Source organism: Protopterus annectens, chromosome 10.part0 (assembly GCF_019279795.1).
Source record: "Protopterus annectens isolate FY-2018-M chromosome 10.part0, PAN1.0, whole genome shotgun sequence".
Lineage (NCBI taxonomy): Eukaryota > Metazoa > Chordata > Ceratodontiformes > Protopteridae > Protopterus > Protopterus annectens.
The window spans coordinates 1,586,668,685-1,586,694,139 of record NC_056744.1 but is presented as its reverse complement, the minus strand read 5'-3'; positions in this window follow the sequence as shown (position 1 = coordinate 1,586,694,139).

Here is a 25,455-nt window from a genome sequence, read left to right as displayed (position 1 = left end):
CACATAATTGCTGTTCACCTGTATAGCACAGTGGTAACTCCTGCAGAACTTACTCTCAACTGTGCAGAGTGTCGCTGAATGTCTACATGTGTGGCTCATATATCTGGTCTGTTCATCATAAATCTTGTATTTGTCTGACACATTGCTGAGATGATATAAGGACTGATGTCACTATTTAATGATAAATTTTGAGTCTCACACTTCAAAACCTGCAGTACAGCTATGTTACAACAGAACCAGTTACACTAACAACCTTCTAATTTTACAGTTGACATTATAAGTGTAGACACCCCTGTTAACATGCCAGGTTTGTCTGATATATAACATGAGACCACACAAGTTATGTGATAACATTTCCCAACTTTAATGTGACCTATAACCTGTGCAATCCAATTGAAAAACAAACACATTGGTTAGGGGTAACATGTAGAAGTTGAAATACGTACAATAGGCTGGTTGCATGACTGTGCACACCCTTAAACTAATACTTTATTAAAGCAACTTTTGATTTCATAACAGAATTTAGTCCTCTTGGGAAGGTGTGTATCAGCATGGCATACCTCAACTTAGCACTATTTGTACACTCTCCCTTGCAGAAGCCCTCCAACTCTGTTAGATTGCAAGGGCATCATCTTCTGCACAGGCCTCTTCAGGGCACATCACAGATTCTCTGTTAGGTGTATGTGTGGACTGTGGCTGGGTCCTTCCAAAACATTGATTGTCTTCTGGTTAAGACATTCTTTTTTGGATTCTGATGTATGGTATTGATCAGTGTTGTGTGGAAAGGTGTAAGTCCTCTCCATCCACAGCTTTCTAGCAGACACATGCTGATTTGGGGCCAAAAGGGACTGTTATTTTGAACTCTTCCTAATCCCATTCACCTTGGCTACAGGCCCACTTCCAGCTAATGAACAGCAACCCCAAAGCAGTGCTCTGGCATCACCATGCTTCACCATGGGGATGGTGTTCTTTTGGTAATGCACAGTGTTGTTCTTGTGCCAAACAAACATTTTAGTATTGTGGCAAAATAGTGCAACCTTGGTCTCATTACACCATAATACATTTCCCCACATACTATTGGGGGACCTATTGTATTTTTCTTGAACTCCGCCAGACCTGGATGTTGTTCTGTGTATGAGAAGGCTTCCATTTTCCAGACCTACCCCATAGTCCAGACATGTGGATAATATGGAAGATTGTTGTCAAATGTAGTACACAACCGATACTTGCTAGTGATTCCAGCAACTCTGGTAGCATTGCTGTAGGTCTCCTGGCAGCCTCCCTGACCAGTTTTGGTCTTGACTTTTCCACACATTTGGAGGGATGTTCAGTTCTTGGAAATGTCACTGTTACCACAACCATGTGATGACTGTCTTCACTGTGTTCCATGGTATATGCAATGCTGTGGAAATGTGTGTGTACCCTTCTCTGGGTTGATACCTTTCACAAATGAGATCCCTTTGCTGCTTCATAAGCTGTATGTTAACTGTGGCTGTTGGTGTAGCAGGCAACTGAGTAAATTTAAGATGATCCTGTTAGGACAGCTGACCATTATTTGTTGTTAATCAAAGAGTCTCTGTAATTGATAGTAGGTGTGTACCCAAGAAGATGTAATGCTGTAATAATATCGAAAGTTGATTGAACACTCTATTAGCTTCAGCCTGTGCACACGTATGCATCTAGCTTCTTTTAAGTTTTGCATGTGTCATAATTGTTCCCCTAGCAGATGTGTTTGTTTTACAATTGGATTGTACAGGTTATAGATCACATGGAAGGTTGGAAGGGTTTGGAAATGTGTTATTGTGCTCTCATTTTTGTATTTCTCAAATACCTGGCATTCTAACAGGGGTGTGTACACCATTTATATGCACTGTATAACACTAATTTATAAAATATGTCCCTAGTTTTGGGCCTTCGTCCCCCCAATTTGTCAGTCTTTGTCCAGATTTCCTGCAATGACAGGTTGTAAGGTATGCTATAGATATGCAACATCTCCTTCAAATAGGCCCCTGTGATGACCACTGTGATGCAATACAGTTAACCCCACCACAACTGAACATGCAGATATTGCAATATAGCTGAGAGTAAAAGTTGTGTGCATGGTCACATGCATGACCTTAACATTCCTGGGGTACTGGTTAGCCACAACAGAAAAATACCATACTCACTGGCTTCAGGCTGCTGTCCTACATGCAGACCAGAGGGACCTATGTAGTTGTTTGGGAGAGGTATTGTCAGCAGACTCACATTTGGTATTGTTAGAGATGAATGCTACGTGTCTGCACAGGTACAATACAAGCTATGATAGCACATAATTTGCTGTCCCTCACCATAGATGTGCACTTGTGTGCATTACTAAACCCTACCCACAAATGCAGTTTGAACTGAAATATGCATGTAGATACTCTATTGAAGACAGTATGACTGCTACATGCTTAAATTGATGTGCACTGTGGCCTTACCTGGATGCTCCTCGCTTGTTGCCTGGGTGCCACCTACCTCCACAACTGGTGTTTCATGTGTTGGTTGTTGTGTGGGGGCTGCCCCAAGGTTGGAAAGGAGCTCCTCTGTTGGCGTTAGTGGGGCCTGTGTAGCAGGACCCCCACCTTTGTCAGAACAGTCCCTGGCCACAGCAGCAGTCCTTTGCTGGGCATGATGTATCAGGTCAGTTGCCCTATGCCTGAACTGATCATATATGCAGCCATGGTGGCCCAAGGTGTTCACCCTGTGTAAAAGGTCATCCCACAGGGCAGTCCACTCCCACCGGTTTTGTTGGCCACGGCCGAACATCACTGCATTTTGGTGTGGTATTGCCTTTGTAATGGCTGCATTTTCCTCAACAGTATAAGACAGCTGCTGCTGCATGGTACCTGGAAGACATAAACAGGGAAACACATCACAGGATCTTAGACATTGCCCAGAGTTATTTACAGAGCCAGCACATCGATATTGCCTAGCAGTAGCCACCACTTTCAACCACATCATACCCCTGTCATCTATCAGCACAGTATGAACCTGCATTACTCTCCTGGTCCTGATGTGTCATGTTCCCCCAATGAGGGCCAGTACATTGCATAAATTATCATTCATCATTCACGTTTGTGTAGGGGGATGACAGTGTCCATCTTCCTTCCAGATGGGATGTCAGTAGTGCTCATGCTTTGTTTGCATACAGTGTGTAATGGAGCTTGAAGCATATGCCTGAGTTAATCTAGGATGCAGACAGAATGTTCTCAGGTCCCATGGAGACTGGCTTTTGTTGAATTTGATTAGGCAGTATGCACCTGCTCCCTGATGATGAGGGGAGGGGTGTGGGTGCTGTGCATATCCACATACACTGATGGTGAACCAGGGGGGGGATGTTTGCCCTAAACCTGTCTTCAGTAGGTTGCCTATAGCTATGGTGTGTGTGTATATGGTGTGATTGACCATCATTACAGGATGGGTTGTGTTGTCACCTCTGAAATTGCAGGCATATGTGAAGATGGCCTTGTGATTGCCTTTGGTGGATGTGTCCAATTTGTGCTCATAGCTATCCTTACAGTAATCCATGTTGGACCTTATATGCTCATTCAGACAAAGGTTGACTCACTGCCAAGTTGGTGCCTGCTCATACTCTGACCTGTACAGCCGAGTAGTTTCCGTACTGCATGTGGTAACTGAATAACACTAAAATACAAAGCACTAGCTAGGCAGGGGATCTAATCTCTGATCTGGCAATGTGTGTGTAAGTGTATATGTTTATAAAAAGAAGTATTTTGATAGATTTCCCACCCAGTGCCCTACTTTATCAGTCCTGCTGATGCCATTCCCCTTATCAGCACCTTTGGCCATTTGTCAGCCCAATAAACTCTGTAGTGCATTTGATAACTGCATAACACGATAGTATAAACCACTAGATAGGTAGGACGTCTAATCTCAGTACTGGCAAGTAGGTGTTTGCTTGTGTCTGAGTCATATTCTGTGTGGGTTGTTCCATTTTGAGTTGTGTACCAGCCTGTACACTTCCCATCACCCTACTTTACAAGGCCTTCTGATGTCATTCACCTTAGAAGTACCTTGGCACAAGGCATATTTATATAAGCTCTGGTGTGCATCTCATAACTGTGTAACACTATAGTAGAAATAACTAGATAGATATGGGTTCTAATCTCAATACTAGTAACTGTGTATGTGTTTGGGTTGAGAATCATATCCTGTGTGGGTTACACCATTTTGAGTTGTGTACCACACGGTGAAATCATATCAGCTCCATGGCATGTCTGATAACTGTGTAATAATGTAGTAAACATAACTAGTTAGGTAGGGGTTCTAATCTCAATACTAGCAACTGTGTGTGTGTGTGTGTGTGTGTGTGTGTGTGTGTGTGTGTGTGTGTGTGTGTGTGTGTGTGTGTGTGTGTGTGTGTGTGTGTGTGTGTGTGTCTGTGTGTGTGCATGTGTTTGTGTGCTTGGGTTGAAAATCCTATCCTGCATTGGTATACCATTTTGATGTGTGTACCATCCACTCCTGATTACCACCTCCTGATAGCATTACTTTATATAGAGTGTTAATGGCATCTGCCTCACATTCAGCATGTTAAACCATTGTACAGGTCATTCCAGTCATCTGCACAGTTATCTATGGAATATCTGGATGTTTGCAACACATATGTGGTATGTGTCCCCTAACAATGGCCATGTATGTGATATTGTTGCCAAATAGGTCACAATTAGTGTACTGACACATATGCCAGCATCAGACATCATACCTGACAGAAACATCATGCTGAGACAACGTCTGTTACCCTATCACTTGTCCAGACTTGTAGGAGTAATAGATGACTCCAGTTGCCATTCCTGGTGGGTTATCTCACCATCCATGAAGGCATTCACAACAGTACGTGTTGTAAGCGGTAGTGGGTTATGTCCCAGCATATAACCTATGTAGGGCATGTCATGTGTATGCAGCACTATCTACATTAAAGTGGATATGTAGGTTTACGAATCTGTCCATTGCAAACTGTGTTTGTGTTTGTGAATGCACATCCCCTGTGTCAGTCTTTACTGTGTGTATGCAAAGGATATACCATTTTGTCTTCCTGTTCCACCCTGTGAACTCAGGAATACATACCACCAACCTGTCATACACAGTACCATGCATGCCCTCACCAACTGCATCAGGGGTGAGTGTATGGGAAAGAAATGGCAGGGGCAACAGGTGCTGACACATGAATCTGTTGCAGTCAATATAATGGCTAAGCTGGTGAGGGACCTACTAACAGTACTCCAATAACGTGTTCCCCATGTATGAGCCTGAGGTACTACATAACACTGAGGTGAGATGTCTGAAGGCTACCTGTCTATGAGAAGGGGTTTATATGCCAGGTCACTCTGTCTGAAAACAGAGTTCAACACACACTGTTGCAGGCATACACACCTGGTAAATGTACATATAGATCTGTACCTTGGTTATGAAATGGTCGGTGTGTTTCCACTCGGCCATACTCCATGTTGGTAATGTTTGCAGGGCCAAAGCCTCCAGACAGACAGACACCTGGAACACAAACTGAATCAGCATGTCAGACTACATTCAGTCAATGGTACTACCAGCAATAATGCATCATGGCTAATAAGGTACATACACCTTTATGTGTACCCATAACAAATGCAAGCAGACAGCACTTTAAACAGTATTACATAGCTACACTGTACTATGTAATACTGTTTAAGGTGCTGTCTGCTTGCATTTGTTATGCAAGCAGACAGCACCTTAAACAGTATTACATAGCTACACTGCACTATATTCACCCTGTGCATCGGACCCATATTAGCCTGTCCCTGCATCGATGGTATGGATGACTGGATGACAGGGATGTGGCACAGGTATCATCATATGCACAGGGTGTAGTGTGGGTTTTCCAGAGGCCTAGGCTGGGCCATATGGTCGACATCCATGTGTGTGTATTTGGAGGGGTATCCTATAGATGGGCTGTGCAGAGGTACTGTGTGTGTCTGGAGGTGACTTGCCTGTGATGCAGATGTGTGTGTATGTATGCACACAGTCATGCCATTTGGCTGCCCTACACATGGGTATGTTGGACAGCTGTGGACCGTACATGGCAGGGTGTCCAGTTCACCATCTCCAGCCACAGACACATAAACTGGTCCTGCTAGAGGTCTTACTGTCAGCAGCAGGCCCAAGGCCAGATGCAATACTCCTTTCTGATGGAGACTGCTGTCTGATGGATCTGTGTCTATGATGGGACTGGCCAGGATCATGTGCCCATGCCCTGCTTCGTTGTGATATGGACAGCAACTCCCCTTCTGTACTGCTGGTGTCACTGCCACTATAGGAGTGTGAAGGTGCATAGCCCCGTAGATTCTCAGCTGATGTTGTTGCTGACTTATGTCCATGTGGCCGATGCCCATCTCCCACAATGCACTTGATCATAGACATGCTATGGTTAAGGATTGCCAATTTCTCACCCCACTATCTATTCATGACTTCAGTATTTTGGCATGTATCCTCAACAAGGTCACATATGTCCCCATGTAAACCAGGAAGAATTGCATCCACCACCCTGAGTATATGTCTGGTGTTGCATTCACTATGTGCCTATGCATCCATGACAGCCTGAAATATGCGTCTGGTGACACCTGCTGTGGCACTTGTAACAGCGGCTTGATGAGCAGCAGTTCTCCTGTGAGCACTCTTATCCATCCACCTGTGTTGGACCTCATCTGCTTTCTGGCTATGGACAGTGTCTACACTCACACCTGCCATAGTCACCACACTAGTCTGTTCCATGCCACCATCTGCCAACTGTCCATCATTTGTGGCTACTGGGGATGGGGCATGTGTGGCAATTGTGACTGTGCATGTGGACATTGTGGATGAGTGTGGGATTCCAACCACTAGCACAGATTCAGCCCTTGACAACACCCCCTGTGCCTGAATATGACCATCATTATTGCCAGAGCCTGCAGAGACAATGACATCAGATACTGAATGGGAGGGACTGTGGCCACCATGACCACCTGTGGGGGAAACGCAACATATGTAAATTAATACCTGCACTTTACCATTTGCTGCTACACACGCACATACACACACGCACACATATGCACACACATGGACACACATGCACACACATACAGATGAGGTGGCAGACAGGCATTACACAGCCCTCACAATAGCTAACTGGTGACATTCACAACACAGTCAGACCACTGCATACACACCCTGAATAGGCCCTCAACATCATGCAGTGCAGCCCTTTCTACTTCCTGTTACAACTTATATGCATATTATATATTATATGTGATATGTGAGCAGTCTTAGTAGGTGATGGGCCTTCAAGCAGGACACAATGCACCCATGTGCACATAATTGCTGTTCACTTGTGTAGCACAGTAGCAACTCCTACAGAACTTACTCTGAACTGTGCAGAGTGCCGCTGAATGTCTACATGTGTGGCTCATATATCTGGTCTGTTCGTCATAAATCTTGTATTTGTCTGACACATTGCTGAGATGATATAAGGACTGACGTCACTATTTAATGACATATTTTGAGTCTCACACTTCAAAACCTGCAGTACAGCTATGTTACAGCAGAACCAGTTACACTAACAACCTTCTAAGCTTACAGTTGACATTATCAGTGTAGACACCCCTGTTAACATGCCAGGATTGTCTGATATATAACATGAGACCACAGAAGTTATGTGATAACATTTCCCAACTTTAATGTGACCTATAACCTGTGCAATCCAATTGAAAAACAAACACATTGGTTAGAGGTAACATGTAGAAGTTGAAATACGTACAATAGGCTGGTTCCATGACTGTGCACACCCTTAAACTAATACTTTGTTAAAGCACCTTTTGATTTCATAACAGCAGTCAGTCCTCTTGGGAAGGTGTGTATCAGCATGACATACCTGAACTTAGCACTATTTGTACACCTTCCCTTGCAGAAGCCCTCCAACTCTGTCAGATTGCGAGGGCATCACTTCTGCACAGGCCTCTTCAAGGCACCCCACGGATTCTCTATTTGGTGTATGTGTGGACTGTGGCTGAGTCCTTCAAAAACATTGATTGTCTTCTGGTTAAGACATTCTTTTTTGGATTCTGATGTATGGTATTGGTCAGTGTTGTGTGGAAAGGTGTAAGTCCTCTCCATCCACAGCTTTCTAACAGACACATGATGATTTGGGGCCAAAAGGGACTGTTATTTTGAACTCTTCCTAATACCATCCACCTTGGCTACAGGCCCACTTCCAGCTAATGAACAACAACCCCAAAGCAGGACACTGCCATCACCATGCTTCACCATTGGGATGGTGTTCTTTTGGTAATGCACAGTGTTGTTCTTGTGCCAAACAAACCTTTTAGTATGGTGGTGAAATAGTGCAACTTTGGTCTCATTGCACCATAACACATTTTCCCACATGCTATTGGGAAACCTGTTGTATTTTTCTTGAGAAGTCCACCAGACCTGGATGTTGTTCTGTGTGTGAGAAGGCTTCCATCTTCCAAACCTACCCCATAGCCCAGACATGTGGAGAATATGGGAGATTGTTGTCACATGTAGTACACAACCGGTACTTGCTAGTGATTCTTGCAGCTCTGGTAGTGTTGCTGTAGGTCTCCTGCCAGCCTCTCTGGACCAGTTTTGGTCTTGTTATTTCTACACATTTGGAGGGATGCCCAATTCTTTGAAATGTCACTGTTACCATCACCATGTGATGACTGTCTTCACTGTGTCCCATGGTATATGCAATGTTGCGGAAATGTGTGTGTACCCTTCTCTGGGTTGATACCTTTTACAAATGAGATCCCTTTGCTGCTTCGTAAGCTGTATGTGAACTGTGGCTGTTGGTTTGCAGGCAACTGAGTAAATTTAAGATGATCCTGTTAGGACAGCTGACCATTATTTGCTATTAATGAAAGAGTCTCTGTAATTGATAGCAGGTGTGTACCCAAGAAGATGTAATGCTGTAATATTATTGAAAGCTGATTCAACACTCCATTAGCTTCAGCCTGTGCACACGTATGCATCTAGCTTATTTTAAGTTTTGTATGTGTCATAATTGTTCCCCTAGCAGGTGTGTTTGTTTTACCATTGGATTGTATAGGTTATAGGTCACTTGAAAGGTTGGAATGGTTTGTAAATGTGTTATTGGGCTCTCATTTTTGTATTTCGCAAATACCTGGCAAACTAGCAGGGGTGTGTACACCATGTATATGCACTGTATAACACTAAGTTATAAAATATGTCCCTAGTTTTGGGCCTTCATTCCCCCCATTTTGTCAGTCTTTGTCCAGATTTTCTGCAATGACAGGTTGTGAGGTATGCTACAGATATGTGACATCTGCAAATAGGCCCCTGTGATGACCACTGTGATGCAATACAGTTAACCCCACCACAACTGAACATACAGATATTGCAAAATAGCTGAGGGTAACAGCTCTATGCATAGTCACATGCATGACCTTAACATTCCTGGGGTACTAGTGAGCCACAACAGGAAAATCCCATACTCACTGGCTTCAGGCTGGTGCCCTACATGCAGACCAGAGGGACCTATGTAGTTGTTTGGGAGAGGTATTGTCAGCAGACTCACATTTGGTATTGGTAAAGATGAATGCTACGTGTCTCCACAGGTGCAGTACAAGCTATGATAGTACACAATTTGCTGTCCCTCACCATAGATGTGTACTTGTATATATTACTAAACCCCACCCACAAATGCAGTTTGAAATGACATATGCATCTAGATACTCTATTGAAGACAGTATGACTGCTACATGCTTAAATTGATGTGCACCGTGGCCTTACCTGGATGCTCCTTGCCTGTTGCCTGGGTGCCACCCACCTCCACAACTGGTGTTTCATGTGTTGGCTGTTGTGTGATCACTGCCCCAAGGTTGGAATGGAGCTCCTCCATTGGTGTTAGTGGGGCCTGTGTAGCAGGGCCCCCACCTTTGTCAGAACAGTCCCTGGCCACAGCAGCAACCCTTTGCTGGGCACGACGTATCAGGTCAGTTGCCTTATGCCTGACCTGATCATATGTGCAGCCATGGTGACCCAAGGTGTTCACTCTGTGGAGAAGGTCGTCCCACAGGGCAGTCCACTCCCACAGGTTTTGTTGGCCCCGGCCGAACATCACTGCATGGTGATGTAGTATTGCCTCTGTAATGGCTGCATTTTCCACAGCAGTATAAGCCAGCTGATGCTGCATGGCACCTGTCTTTGGGTCTATATTAAAACATTGAAGTTTCACAACTTCAAATGTTCTAATATCGACCCCTATTCAGTGAATGCTGAAAACAGTGAACATGCAGAACTGCAAATTTTTTCCTAGGGAAAGAATTTGCTGTTCCAAAACACATACACACAACACAAGCACACCAAACAAACAGCAATCCACACACGTACACCTAAAATCTTACATCTAACCTTACACTAAACTGTACATGCACCACTATCTATCCACTTACCTTAACCCAAATTCTAACCTTAAGGTCCATCACTACCGCACACTCACCTCACCCGCGCCCTAACCCTAATTCACCTACCCTGCCCTAACTCTCATGTCCACACAATCGCACACTTACCTGACCCGTGCCCTAACCCTAACTCACCTAACTTGTGCCCAATCACACACTTACTGAAACCCGACCCATAACTTTCCACCACAGTGCTGAAAATAGTGAAGTGACAGAAACGGACAACGTAATTCTTTCCCTAGGAAAAAATTCAGTTTTCTATAGCTTCACTATTTTCAGCATTTGCTGAATAGGGCTTGATATTAGAACATTCAAAGTTGTGAAGCTTCAATGTTCTAATATAGACCCTCTGTCTTCAGCAGGTTGCCTATAGCTATGGTGTGTGTGTATATATGATGTGATTGACCACCATTACAGGGTGGGTTGTGTTGTCACCTCTGAGATTGCAGACATATGTGAAGATGGCCTTGTGATTGTCCTTGGTGTATGTGTCCAATTTGTACTCATAGCTATCCTTACAGTAATCCATGTGGGACCTTATATGCTCATTCAGACAAAGGTTGACTCACTGCCAAGTTGGTGCCTGCTCATACTCTGACCTGTACAGCCGACATAATGACCAGTTATGTGGTTTGTGTATTGCTGCTGTTCAGAAAAGAGGATTACTCTACTTTGTTGGAGATAGGTTTTACAGGTAAGGCATTGCTGAGTCCATACAGCTATGTTGGTGGTCTTATGGCTGTTTGTAGTAGGCATGGACACAAGGTCATAACATGGTTGGACACCTCTGAAATTTCAACCTGATAATCATGCTTATTCTAGTACCCATGTCTGTGTCAGGGCAATGCAACAACCAGTAGCTGTAGAAATCTAACTCTGTTGGATGCACAGAAACTGGGGTCTATATTATAAGACTGACGGTCGAAAACATCGAACACCATATGGTCAACACCATTTGGTCGATGTCTTCAAACATTGAACTTATAAAAACAACAAAAAAGAAAAACGTCCCCTAATGGGTTTAAGCAGAGGGGCAAGCCCACCTTCACCCCCCCATGTGGAGGGCTGTGCCCCCCACACCCCCTGCTACTTAAATATACCAACTCCGTGACCGCACTACATTGCAGTAAATGGAAATCTCCCCTTATAGAGATTTCCGTTTACACATTTGATTTTGTACACTTTCGCTATTCTCATGTCGACAATATCAGCTTTGATATTGTCGGCTTTCGAGAATATAATATACACCCCAGAAACTGAGATTACACACATGTACAACATGTACAGCTTATTTACCTGAGATTTTGCATCCCATGTCTGTTGTTATGAGGCGGCCAGGTACACCTACTCATACTTAGATGTGCACAGGTAATACCTGATATACATTTCTCTTATATGTCAGTATGGGACACTGTGTTTACACACTTGCTGCTCAGTCATTCCTGTCAACCTGTTAGAGCAGGATATCTAGAGGATGCCACACATACATGGGGGCGATGGGCCAAAATTAGTGACACTTTCTTAATATTACTGTAACACACTTAAGTCATTTGATAGCACAGTAGCCTTTGCATTCACAGACATACCCAGGAGGATGTCCGATGCTCATATGGCAGGAAGAGAGGAAAAAGGCTGGGTGTGTATTAGTGAGGGTAGGAACTTTTAATGTTGACAGTATGACTGGTATGGGAACAGAGCTAGCTGATATGATGGACAGAAGGAAGGTTGATATACTGTGTGTGCAAGCGACCAGATGGAAGGGGCATAAGGCTAGGTGTATCGGAGTCAGGTCCAAATAGTTCTATCATGGTGTGGATGGGAGGAGAAATGGTGTAGGGGTTATCCTGAAGGAACAGTATGGCAAGGGTGTTTTTGGAGGTGAAAAGAGTGTTGGATAGAGTGATGTTAATGAAGCTGGACATTGATCGTGTAATGATGACTGTTGTTAGTGCATATGCTCCACTAGTTGTGAGTGTGATGGATGAGACAGAAACATCTTTGACTGAGTTGAATGAAGTGGTGATGACTGTACCCAAGGGTGAGAGAGTAGTGATTGGAGCAGCTTTCAATGGGCATGTTGGTGAAGGGAACAGAGGGCATATGGAAGTGATGGATAGGTATGCTGTTAAGCAAAGGAATGCAGACGATGGGATGGTGCAGTTTGCAAAAAGGATGGACATGACTGTGGTGAATACATATTTTAACAAGACAGAGGAGCATAGGGTGACATACAAGAGTGGAGGGAGATGTATACAAATGGATTGTCTCCTATGCAGAAGGGCCTGTTTGAAGGAGATTGGAGACTGTAAATTGGTGACAGGGGAAAGTGTAGTTAGGCAGCATGGAATGTTGGTCTGTGGGATGACGTTGTGATCAAGAGAAGGAGGAGGAGTGTGAGGGTAGCACCCAGGATCAAATGGTGGAAACTGAAAAAGGGTGATGGTGATGTTGACTTCAGTGAACAGTTAAGACAGACAGTGGGTGGCAGTGAAGAGTTACAGAATATCTGGGTAAGTACAGCACAGCTAGTAAGGAAGATGACTAGAAATGTTCTTGGTGTGACATCTAGACAGAGGAAGAAGGACAAGGGGACCTGGTGTTGGAATGAGGATGTACAGGAGAGTAAACAGAGAAAGAGGTTGGCGAAGAAGTGGGATTGTCAGAGAGATGAAGAAAGTAAACAGGAGTATAAGGATATGGGGTGCATGGCAAAGAGAGAGGTGGCAAAGGCTAAGGATGAGGCATATGAAGGGTTGTATGAATGGTTTGACACCAAGGATGGAGAATAGATCCTGTACCAATTGACTAGACAGAAGGACTAATCTAGGAAATATGTGCAGCAGATAAGGGTGATAAAGGATAATGAGGGAAACATACTCACAAGCGAGGAGAGTGTGTTGAGCAGATGGAAAGAGTACTTTGAGGTAGTGGTGAATGAAGAAAATGGGAGAGAGAGTAGTTTGGATGATGTGGGTATGGTGAATCAGGAAGTGCAACAGATTAGCAAGGAGGAAGTAAGGATAGCTCTAAAGAGGATTAAGAATGGAAAGGCTGTTGGTCCAGATGACATACCTGTGGAAACATGTAGGTGTTTAGGAGAAATGGCAGTGGTATTTTTAACCAGATTGTTTAATGTAATCTTGGAAAGTGAAAAGATGCATGAGACGGGAGGAGAAAAAGTGTTTGATTACCAAGTATAAGAATAAGGGTGATGTGCAGAGCTGTAGTAACTACAGAAGGATAACATTGATCAGTCACAGCATGAAGTTATGGGAAAGAGTAGTGGAAGCTAGTTTAAGAAGGGAGGGGATGATTAGTGAGAAGCAGTATGGTTTCATGCCAGGAAAGTGCAGTACAGATGTGATGTTTTCTCTGAGAGTGTTAATGGAGAAGTACGGAGAAGGTCAGAAGGAGTTGCATTGTGTCTTTGTGGACTTAGAGAAAGCACATGACAGGGTGTCTAGAGAAGAGTTGTGGTATTGTATGAGGAAGTCAGGAGTGGTGGATGAATTTGTAAGAGTGCTACAGGATATGTACATGGGTAGTGTGACAGCAGTGAGTTCTGCAGTGGGAGTGACAGGTGCGTTTATGGTGGAGGTTGGATTACATCAGGGTATAGCTCTGACCCCTTTCTTATTTGCAGTGGTGATGGTCAGGTTAACAGATAAGATTAGACAAGAGTCCCCGTTGACTGTGATGTTTGCAGATCACATTGTGATCTGTAGTGCGAGTAGGGAACAAGTTGAGGAGACCTAGGAGAGGTGGAGGTATGCTCTAGAGAGTGGAGAAATGATGGTCAACAGGACTAAAACAGAATATATGTGTGTGAATGGGAGGGTGGATAGAGGAATTGTGAGGAAATAGGGAGTAGAGTTTGCAAAGGTGGGTGAGTTTAAATAAAACAGTTCAGAGTAATGACACGTGGGGGAGAGGAGAGGAAGAGAGTACAGGCAGGATAGAGAGGGTGGAGAAGAGTGTCAGGAGTGGTTTGTGACAGATGAGTACCATTAAGAGTGAGAGGGAAGGTCTACACGATGGTAGTGAGAGCAGCTATGTTATATGAGTTGGAGACAGTGGCACTGACAAAAAGGCAGTAGTCAGAGCTGGATGTGGCAGAGTTAAAGATGTTAAGATTTGCAATTGGTGTGACAAGGTTAGACAGGATTAGGGATATGTATGTTAGAGGGTCTGCCCAGGTTGTATGGTCGAGAGACCAAGCCAGAGAGTGCTTTCATTACGGTAGCAAGGAGTGTAACTATACTGTATGGGACACGTGTATACATAAGTGGTTTCACATGTTATATGCACTCACCCATCCATTTTACACCAGCTGCACTACCCTGGGTGAAAAAATAACCTACCACATATTTTAATATAAAAATAGTACTTTTAACACTGCTTTCCCATGTAAAATTGGATTGCCTGTTGTAGTACTTGAACCGTGTACACCTGCATACAAAGCTGGGACTTTGACCACTACACTATTTTGGTTTGGGAATTTGAGCTGTATATTTTTATCTCCTATTGCATATTAATATTATGTTATTATATTAAATGGAGAGTACTGAGGTTTTTGGCCATGTCATTGAGGACTGCTGTCATGACATAATGGCATACATTTCAGTTACAGACTTGTATCCATCAGAACATTCATGCTAATGCATAACCTGTTTTCTATCAACTTTCTGTCTGTCCTCTGTGCAGATGGGATGGCACCAGTGCTCAGGCTGTGGTTGACTACACTTCAGAATGCCTTTGTTCATGTAGGATGCAGCCAGGAATGGTATCAGGTCTATGGAGACCTCTAAGTGTTGCTTTGAGAGGGCATTATAGACCTGCTTCCTGATCATGAGGGAAGGGGGGCAGCTGCTGTACATTCACATGTGTACCTAGGTGGGACAGGGGGGTGGAGTTTGCACTTCACCTGTCTGCAGCTATTTGCCTATATCTGTGGCATATGTGTATGTGGTGTTATTGACCACCACTACAGAGCAGATATGTGTGTTGCCTCTGGAATTGCAGACATATGTCTGGAAGGCCTAGTGATTGACCTTGGTGGATGTATCCAGTTTGAACTCAAAGACAGCCTTAGGGTACATCACCTGTGACCTTATTTGCTTGTGCAGAACAAAGTTACATGGCTGGCAATGGGGCACCTGTTCTTTCTTGGCCCGTCCTGTGATTATTTCCACCTATGATGGTAGTTGTGTATTGCTGCTGTCCACCACACATTTTGCCCTACCTTGAGGGGGTTGATGTTATCCTGTCAGGTATTGCTGAGGCCATACAGCTATGTAGGTGCCCATATAATATTGTGGTGTGGGCCTGGATGCTGCTGCTAGTTCCAACATATGGGATGTCCTTCATGTGGGCCTTGTCCATTTTCCTTGCATGTGCAGGGGACATTATGGTGGTGTGGGGGCTACCACTTCACAGACAGTAGGGTGGAATACCTCACAGGACAGGACATGTGGAGACAGCCCAACAACATGGGGGATAAAGCTCCAGAATTGGGTACAGATTGTATGTCATTACTGCTGTTATACACATGGAGGGTTACTAGATTGACTGGGTTCATCTGGATATGCATTTACTGAGTGACTTGACATTTTACAGTGATATGCCTCTGACATACCTCTCAACTGGCATGTTGTCCACAGAGTGGCAAGAGGTTTGCCTGTTATGTTTGGTCGGTTCCTTGAACAATGTCTGTTTTTGTGGGGTTGGTAGGATAATGTGAGGATTGTAGTCACTAACTGTTGACATCCATTGGTGTTCCAGACATCATATCCTTCAGGGATGTTATGTTACAAGAACAGGTGCAACACCAGCTACTGTTTAAGTTTGTAACACCATTATGTATGACATGTCTCTATTTCCTGCCCCCTGTCCCCCAAGTACATCATGTGTTGTCCAGATGTCCTATACCACGAGGTGCAGAGGTATGGTATATCACTGATTACTGACTACACTCCAGTTATTATCCCAGTGAACTAGCAGACTCATGACCGTGGTATGCACCAGTGGCCAGAATTATGGTTCCATACAATGGAAATTCTGTGGAAATCTGTTCATATGACCATTATGTATTTCTGGCCATTGTGAACAGACTGCCAAGACTGTGTAGCAGTGTTGTGTGTAAATGTTTGTTGGGCTGGGTAGGGAGAGTAGCAGATGTGAATGCCATACATCCTTTACATGTCTGACTGTGCATGCTGCTATGGCTGCTGGTGGTCTATCAGGTCTGTATACTTGTAGGGGCAGACTGTGAAATGTCCCAGTACACTGTGATTTTGGCCAGTATATGTCAGCGTAGTGTGTGACTGGCAATCAGGATATGTTTGTTTAGACAGTCATTCTACTCTGGAATTCATTTTGGGTATTGGTATGCTGCTATGACTATGGTGCAAATGTTTTTGGGTGGACATTTTTGCACCACTATCTGATTTTCACTACAGTTCCATCCTTGTAATGTATGCTGTATTTGACTATACATGGGTAATTGCCCAGAGCTGATGTGGGGGAGTATTGTGTTGGTCTTACTGTGTTTCATTAGATGCTGGGTGACATGTTTGGCAGCTGTCAGGGGATTTCCATTCTTTTACATGACTGCAGTCATACCTCTACACTGTCCAGAGGCCTAGTCACTGTCCAGATGTGTGGCTCATATGTTTGGTTTGTTAACCCGACAGTTGTTGCCCTTGGCTAATCAGTAGGATACTCTGGGGAATGCAGTCAGTAAATGCTAACATCCATTGGTGTTACTGACTTCATATTCCTCAGAAAAGATAATTGATAATAAACCCAGTAACACCAGCAACTGTTTAAATTTATAACAGCAATATGTCCAATATACCCCTGTGTTTGGGCTTCTGCCCCCCAATTATGTTAGGCTTTGTCCAGATGTCATGCACTAAGAGATTCAGAGGTATGTAATATCATTATTTATTGTCTTCATTCCTGCTACCATCCCAGTGATGTCATAGACCCCCCCAGATGTGTAACAAGGAAGTGGCCGTAGATATGAGTCATGTGCCTATACATTCTGTGGGAAACTGTACATTTGAGAAGTCTATGTATGTCTGGCCATTGTTACCAGACTGTCAGGATTGTGTAGCAGTGTTGTGTGCACATATTATTTGGGCTGTGTAGGGATGGGGTTACATGTGAGTGTCATGGGCCCTTTCTATCTGACTGCGCATGCTGCTCCAGTTTCTGGTTCCTTATTGCCTCTAGATGTTTATACGGGCAGACTGTGACATGTCCTGTAAAACCTCAAGATTCCCACTACATTGTGAGTTGGGGCAGTATATGTAGGGGTAATGTGTTAGTGGAAAATGGGATATTGTTGCTCACACAGTCATTATACTGTAGTGTTCAGTTTGCTTACTGGTATGTCGCTGTGAATGTGGTGCAATTGGTTGTGGGTATGCACTTTCACACTAGTGTCTGTTTTCCACTAGTGTTACATCCCTGTAGTGCCTGTTATATTTGCAAATGCATGTTTACACCCCAGAGCTGGATTTGGGTAGTGTTATGTCAGTCTGATTGTAGTTTGGACATTGCTTGGTAGCTGAGTGTAGTTTCCCTAATGTTGTGTTATGTCCACACATTCGTAGGATGTCCAGTTGTCTGACTGATAACTTTGGTCTGATCCCCATCACTGCTGTGTATTTCTGACACATCAGTGGGGTGATGCGAGTTTTGAGGTCAGTAACTAATGAGAAACAATTGAGTCCCGGACTTGTGATATTTCAGTCAATATATGTTAGGACATACAATGTTACTACATCACCTTTCTTAGCTTATCTACTCATGTATTTTGGATATGTCCTTATTTTCATGCTTTTGTCCCCCCACTTTTTCTGGCTTGGTCTAGATTCATTGCACTAAGTGGTTCTGAGCATACCTCTCCACTGCCAGGATTTTCACAGCATGTCCAGATGTTTAGCCCATACTTTTGTTCTGTTCCACAATTTATTTGTCTTTGTCTGGTAAATCACTGAGATGATCAAAAGACTTATGTCAGTAAATAATGACACATCATTTCAGTTTCCATCCCCATATCCTTCAGTAATTGTCTGCTGAAACACAACCTTTTGCTGTAGCAAATGTCTTCATTTCTAACAGCGGTATTTGAAATATGTCCCTATATGTGGCCCATTTCCCCCCATTTTACAGCCTTTGCACAGGTTTCTTGCACTAACAGGTTGAGAAAGATGGTTCTGAGATATGACTGCACTGCATGTTATATACATACATGTGTACACACACACACACACACACACACACACACACACACACACACACACACACACACACACACACACACACACACACACACACACACACACACACACACATATATATATGTGTGTGTGTGTATATCTATATTATGTTTCTACATTTTCATATATATGTTTCAACAGATATATATATATATATATATATATATATATACACACACACACACACACACACACACACACACACACACACACACACACACACACACACACACACATTTATAAATATATATGTGCATATGTCTATATACAACACATGAATGATTCCACAGAGCTTTCTCCGTAATGTTGTATGCCTCTATTGCATGATATATTTGAAAAAGCAGCATTAATTCCTACAGCTCAGAGGGTGTAGCAGTACATTGCTCTGACTATAGTGTACAGGGCATGGGTTTGAGACTTGGGACTGATGTTTTTTTTCATTAATGTTAAATGACCAGAATGCATGATATGTTTGTTAAAGCATTGCAGATTCTCACAGCTTAGATGGTGTAGTAGTATGTTACTGTGACTGTAGAGCACAGCATCCTGGGTTTATGACTGGGTGGGGCTGTCTGTTTTGTTTCTGGGCAGAACAGGGTCTGATGGATACAGAGTGATTAAGGCATATTTAAGCAGTTGTTAGTGGATTTGCGAAAGTTTGCGCAATGCCTAATGTTACCAAGCTATGGTTAATTCATTTTAGCTTCACTTACTGCCGCTTACTCCCACCTACCCCTGCGCTAATTTATTTAAAAGAAAAGAAAAAAGGGTGATAGAAAAGTGGTGAAAAAAGGGGCATGCAGAGAGAAGTACTGTATGAAAGCAGACCTGTGGAGGAAATATATGTTAACACTACTTGACTGTTTTTACACATATTCCCATATTCAAAGTTACATATGTGACACTGACAGGGGTGCCCTGCACTCATGCTGTGTGTGTGTGTGTGTGTGTGTGTGTGTGTGTGTGTGTGTGTGTGTGTGTGTGTGTGTGTGTGTGTGTGTGTGTGTGTCCTACTGCCATACTCCACCTGGATTTCTGTCACCTTGGGTATTGGCAGCAGTGACCACTAGCCATCACAGCGTGACACTTGAGGAACATTTATTGGAAGAAGCCACTTTGTGTATGTACTTATCTTGCTGTCATTTACAGCCTTGGGATTGGAGAATGGAAGCGTTGTACACAGTGTATTAGTACAGCCTTCTTAAAGCTAATAGAAACATTTCCTTATCTGGAAGACCTGTGGAGGAAATTTCTCTTAACACCACTTGACTGTTTCTACACATATTCACATATTCTTTAGTGAAATTATGCATACAGCTTACTACCTCTCCCAGGATTCAAACTGTGCCTGTTTGTGCAAAAATGTACAACAAGGTTGTACTTCATCATAGTGAGCTATTGAGGAACCGCTGTTTCTTTCTTGACTGTTTTCTGCCTAATACTCTCTTGGATGGACAATCCGACCTTGTAATTCTGACATTCATGCATAGCAGATAGTTCTTGTACTGTGTATAAATACTTTGACATATTACAATCTGGAAAGCAATGGTTAACACAAAGCACTGCTGTAGGGGATACTGTATAATAGTTTACACATTACTATTCAGGGATCAGATCTTGGTGCATGGAACATTTCATATAGTTGATGTTTTATAGCTCCACAATATTTGTCAGATGAGCCAATTAATTCATGCTGTCAGAGCCATAGTTGCTGTGCAGAACCTGTACACATTTAGATTCATACCACCACATACCAAAATAAACACAACAGTCTGGGGTTTTTAGATTTATTGATGGGTACTGTCACTTTTATTGATAGATATCCTGTACATCACTATTACTCTACTAATGTCTCATTTATTCATTACACACAGTAGACATTTTAACCTACTGGGAGTTGACATTCTACTCCTTTCTGCTTATTTGCCCTGAATAGTTCAAGCTAGATTTGTACTTACCAGCCTCCCGGTGCAGCCTTAGCAACCTGCTGGCATGGGTGTCTATTTTCACAGCCCACTCATCTGCAGCTGTACAAGAGATAAAGAAACATTTATGCATACCTATCAATCACATACACAGGCTGGACTTTGGTAAACACTAATTGATACTGATACTTACACACTTCTGGAACATTCTGTGCCCATGCATCTTGGGTCCACTGGTCCAAGAGCTCCCTCTTCCTTCGCTTGAGGTCAGCAAAATGGTGCCGGACTTGCTCACCAGTTCAAAGGATGTCAGTAGCACTAGTGAAATCACATGTGAGATGGTCCCAGGCCTCCACTTTGTATTGGGAGCCCTGGTACTGGCCCTGCATCACTCTCCTTACGGTCTTTCACTAGGAGTCCAACCATTACCCTGGATTGCTGAATGCCCCAGCGTTGCGCCCGGAAGTGTGATCCCTCTTGTGCGCCAGCCATAGTGGCTGCAAAGATGAGCTACAACTGGTTATGGCTGTAGTCCTGCCTGCAAGGCTTAAATGGAGCCAAATTCCCACCCTTTGCTATCGTTGGACCATTTTGAATATGCTGAGCTAAGCTAAACAATGTGCAAATGTGCTTAGCTAAGGTTGCAGTGCTTAAAGAGTTAGATGTTGAGCACTGCTTACCAATGTGCAAATCCGCTTACACCAGCTTAGCATAGCTGAGTACTACTTAGCATTACTCAGATTTCATTTTATAGAGTATCAGGACTGTCGGATTGATTCATTACTGACATATTATAATTTTATGTTTACCTTCCATGACATCCCCCTATGTGCTTTCATTACATTATATTCTTGTATGACTGTAAAGGGCACTTGTGTTTATATGGGGGTTTCACATCTTTTTTAGACTGACACCTCACATTTGGACCTGCTACACTACCCTGGTTGACAAAAAACAGTTGCTACATAATTTAAGTTTACAAAAATAATTTTAACATTACTTTCCCATAGAAAAATAAGTTGTCTGTCTTGGTAGTCGAACCATGAATGCCTGCATATAAAGCTGGGACTCTAACCAATACACTATCTTGGGTTGGAAACTTTACCTGTATATTTGCATTTGTCTCCTATGGAATGTTTAAGCTATGGTAAGCGGAGGGCCATAACGCGCACACCCACTTAGCTACACATAAACCTTTCTTAGCATAGAAAAAAAGTATATATTATTATTATATTATTATGTTATATAAGTGAGTCTTGTGGTGTTCTGAAAAGTCATTGAGGACTGCAATCATGAAATAATGGCATTCATTTGGCTTTCAGGCTTCTATCCTTCAGGGACTCCTGCTAATACATATCCTATTTTCTATCAACTTTCTAAGTGTATGAGGGCAATTTGTCAGATATGCCCCTATTTTATTGTTTTTCCCCTCCATTGTTTGTGCCTTTATCCACATGCACTGCTGTCAGGGAATATTGGCATACATTTGCTTTCAGACTTCTACCCTTTGGTAATTCATGCTAATGCATGACCCGTTTTCTATCAATTTTCTATGTTTAGTGGGCAATATGTGTGTTCTGTCCCTTTTGAGGGATTTATCCCCCATTATTTTGCATTTGTACACATTTCCTGGTTTAGCAGGTTATGGAGGTGTCATACGGCACTTTGGCAATGCAGGGGGTGTGTCACAGAACAATTTAAATCAAGTTAGAAAGTGCCGTACGGCACATTCTGAGTGCAGGGGGCGTGTTCAGTGTCCGTGCACTACTTGGACACGGCCCCTACACTCATTCATGGTTCATGTCCATATAGGTAGAACAGCAGTGTGCATTCATGAATATGCAAGGCATGCTGCTGTGCTATACAGACACGAACCACTCTGTGCAAGAATAGTTTTATTCTTGCATGGAGTTTATTGAATCCCGGAGACTGTGTTGTATTTATTTTTAAGCAGGACAGATGCATTTATGCAACTATTTACATGAGAATAAAACCTGGCAATAAAGGACTCTGCATAAGCAGTGGGATTATTGAGATAAAAGGGATTTTTGAATTCAGTTAGGTTATCATGCAGTTTCCATAGATTAGTCTTTGCAAACACTCTGAATACTGAGATATTGGACGATGCCTCTAGCTTCAGTCTTAAAGTGAATATGACTGACTTGTGGTCTGATTTGACCATACAGAATGTTATAACATATGGGGAGCAAAGTTGTCTCTGGTAAGGATAAAGTCCAGGATTTTATTTCCTCTGATTCTGCTTTGGAATAACTAGTCCAAGAAGTTTGTATTTATGAAGCCAGAAATCGTTGGGCACATGTTTGAGGGTGTGTAAGCTTCCAAATGATGGTGAGATAGATGAAGTTTTTTGGAGAATGATGTTTGGTTTAGTACATAAGGATTCCATACTGCTTAGATAGGAGGTATGAGTCAAGCGGGGCAGAGATGGGACCTGTAGTTAGGTATGATGTGATGAAGGGTTTAGTTTATAGTAAGATCGATACAGAGAATTTCAAAGATGTCTTGTCTAAAGAATATAGACTCACCTCTGCCTTTAGTTCCTCCTTCTAATGTGGTGGGCCTATAAGAGTGATAGGCATTAAAACCCTCAACTAATGGAGTGCTTTACTGGTCCTGGATGCATATATCTATATTTTCCAGAGTAAGTAGTGCCTGTAAGGTATGAACATTTTTGTAAAGGCTTTTAGGACTGAGCAGCAATAACTTAATGTTGTCCAGATTCTGTGCAGGGTTTACATTAGAAGATATATTAACAAGACTAATGTAACATAATAGCCATACTGTTCAAGAAACACAGAAGGCAGTAAGTATGAAAGAATAATTTAAGCACTGGAAGATTATAATGGGGGAGATTTGGGAAGCTGTCTGGGGCTGATGGCTGTCCACCGATTATGCTGCCAAGCTAGCTAATTCAAATTAAACATTTTTTAAAGTTATGTTCAAAGCTAACTCAATTTATTTCAATTGTGTGTTGAATGCCACAGTCACATTTACAAAAGTAATAAAGCCAGCCATACCTCAATTGCTCCACTTTAGACAAGACAACATCTTTGAAATTCTCTGCATTGACAGAACACTTTGATTTAAAGGTTAAATTGAAATACTGCTCTGCTGATTCATTTCATGCTATGACTGCTCCACTTTCTACAGTCTCATTGGTTCAGACCTACTGTGACAATGAACCAATGAGAGAGCAGCTTCCTGGATAACATCATCAGTCAAACTATTGAGTGAGAAGTTGGATTTGGAATATATTCATGGCTCATCATTTCTCTGTTCTTTTTAGTGATAGGACAGAGTCTATATTAAATAGCTGATAGCAAAGACAGATAAGGCAGCATTATAGATTGGGGTTTTCACTTATTTTTGATTTATGGGCATCAAACTGGAATAAGCAGTCTCTGCATATGTTTCTTTCACAAAAGAGTTGCCAGAGTCCTGACCTTAGTGTGTGTGTGTGTGTGTGTGTGTGTGTGTGTGTGTGTGTGTGTGTGTGTGTGTGTGTGTGTGTGTGTGTGTGCGTATGTGCGTGTGTGCGTGTGTGTGTGTGTGTGTGTGTGTGTGTGTGTGCCTGTGTGTATACATGTGCACACTTTACTGTGTGTGAGTACGAGTGGCATGTGTGTGTAAGTACATGTGTGAGTGTAAGCAAGAGTGTGAATGTGTGTATAAGTACACGTGAGCGAGTGTACACGAATGTCTGTGTATGTGTTCCCTTGTGCTACATGCCTCTCAACTTTCCCTTATTTTGCAAAATATATCTACTTTGTTTCTCATATTTTTGTCCTGTGCATCAAAAAACAAATGTTGGTAAATCAGTTATGATTACAGATTATTCAATAATGCCAGAGATTAGAGTTTCATACTACTTTTTGGTCAAAATGCATGTTAACGCAAAACCTGCTGTTTAATTAACTTCTAAGTGACTTAGAATAATATTTATAAATTGTCCCTGATTTTGTCCCCTATTGTTTTTGGCTGTGTCTAGAATGCTTAAGCAAAGAAGCTGAGAGGTATACAGGGAACTTACCTATTAATTATCCCTGATTTTGCAGAATGTCTCTGATTTTATATCCTATTTTTTTACCCTGCCCCTGATTTTCTGATAAATCACAGAGGATTACAGACTATCACTAATGCCAGTCACTAGAGTTTTGCACATGCTATTCTTCAGAAAAAGCATGTTGATGCAGAATCTGTTGATCTAGCAACTTTTTATACAGCAATGGTGAGTGTGGAACATAAGTGAAGAAGAGAGTAAAGGCAGGGTGGAGTGGGTGAAGAAGAGTGTCAGGAGTGATTTGTGACAGACAGATACCAGTAAGAGTGAAAGGGAAAGTCTACAAGAGGGTAATGAGACCAGCTATGTTATATGGGTTGGAGAAGATGATACTGATGAAAAGAAAGGAGTCAGAGATGGAGGTGGCAGAGTTAAAGATGTTACATTTTGCACCGGGTGTGATGAGGATGGACAGGATTAGGAATCAGTATATTAGAGGGTCAGCTCAAGTTGGAGGGTTTGGAGCAATGCCAGAGAGGCGAGATTGCATTGGTTTGGACATGTGCTGAAGAGGGATGCTGGGTATACTGGGAAAAAGGGTGCTATGGATTGAGCTGCCAGGTAAGAGGAAAAGAGGAAGACCTAAGATAAGGATTATGGATGCGGTGAGAGAGGACATGCAGGTGACTGATGTGACAGAGCAAGATGCAGATGACAGGAAGAAA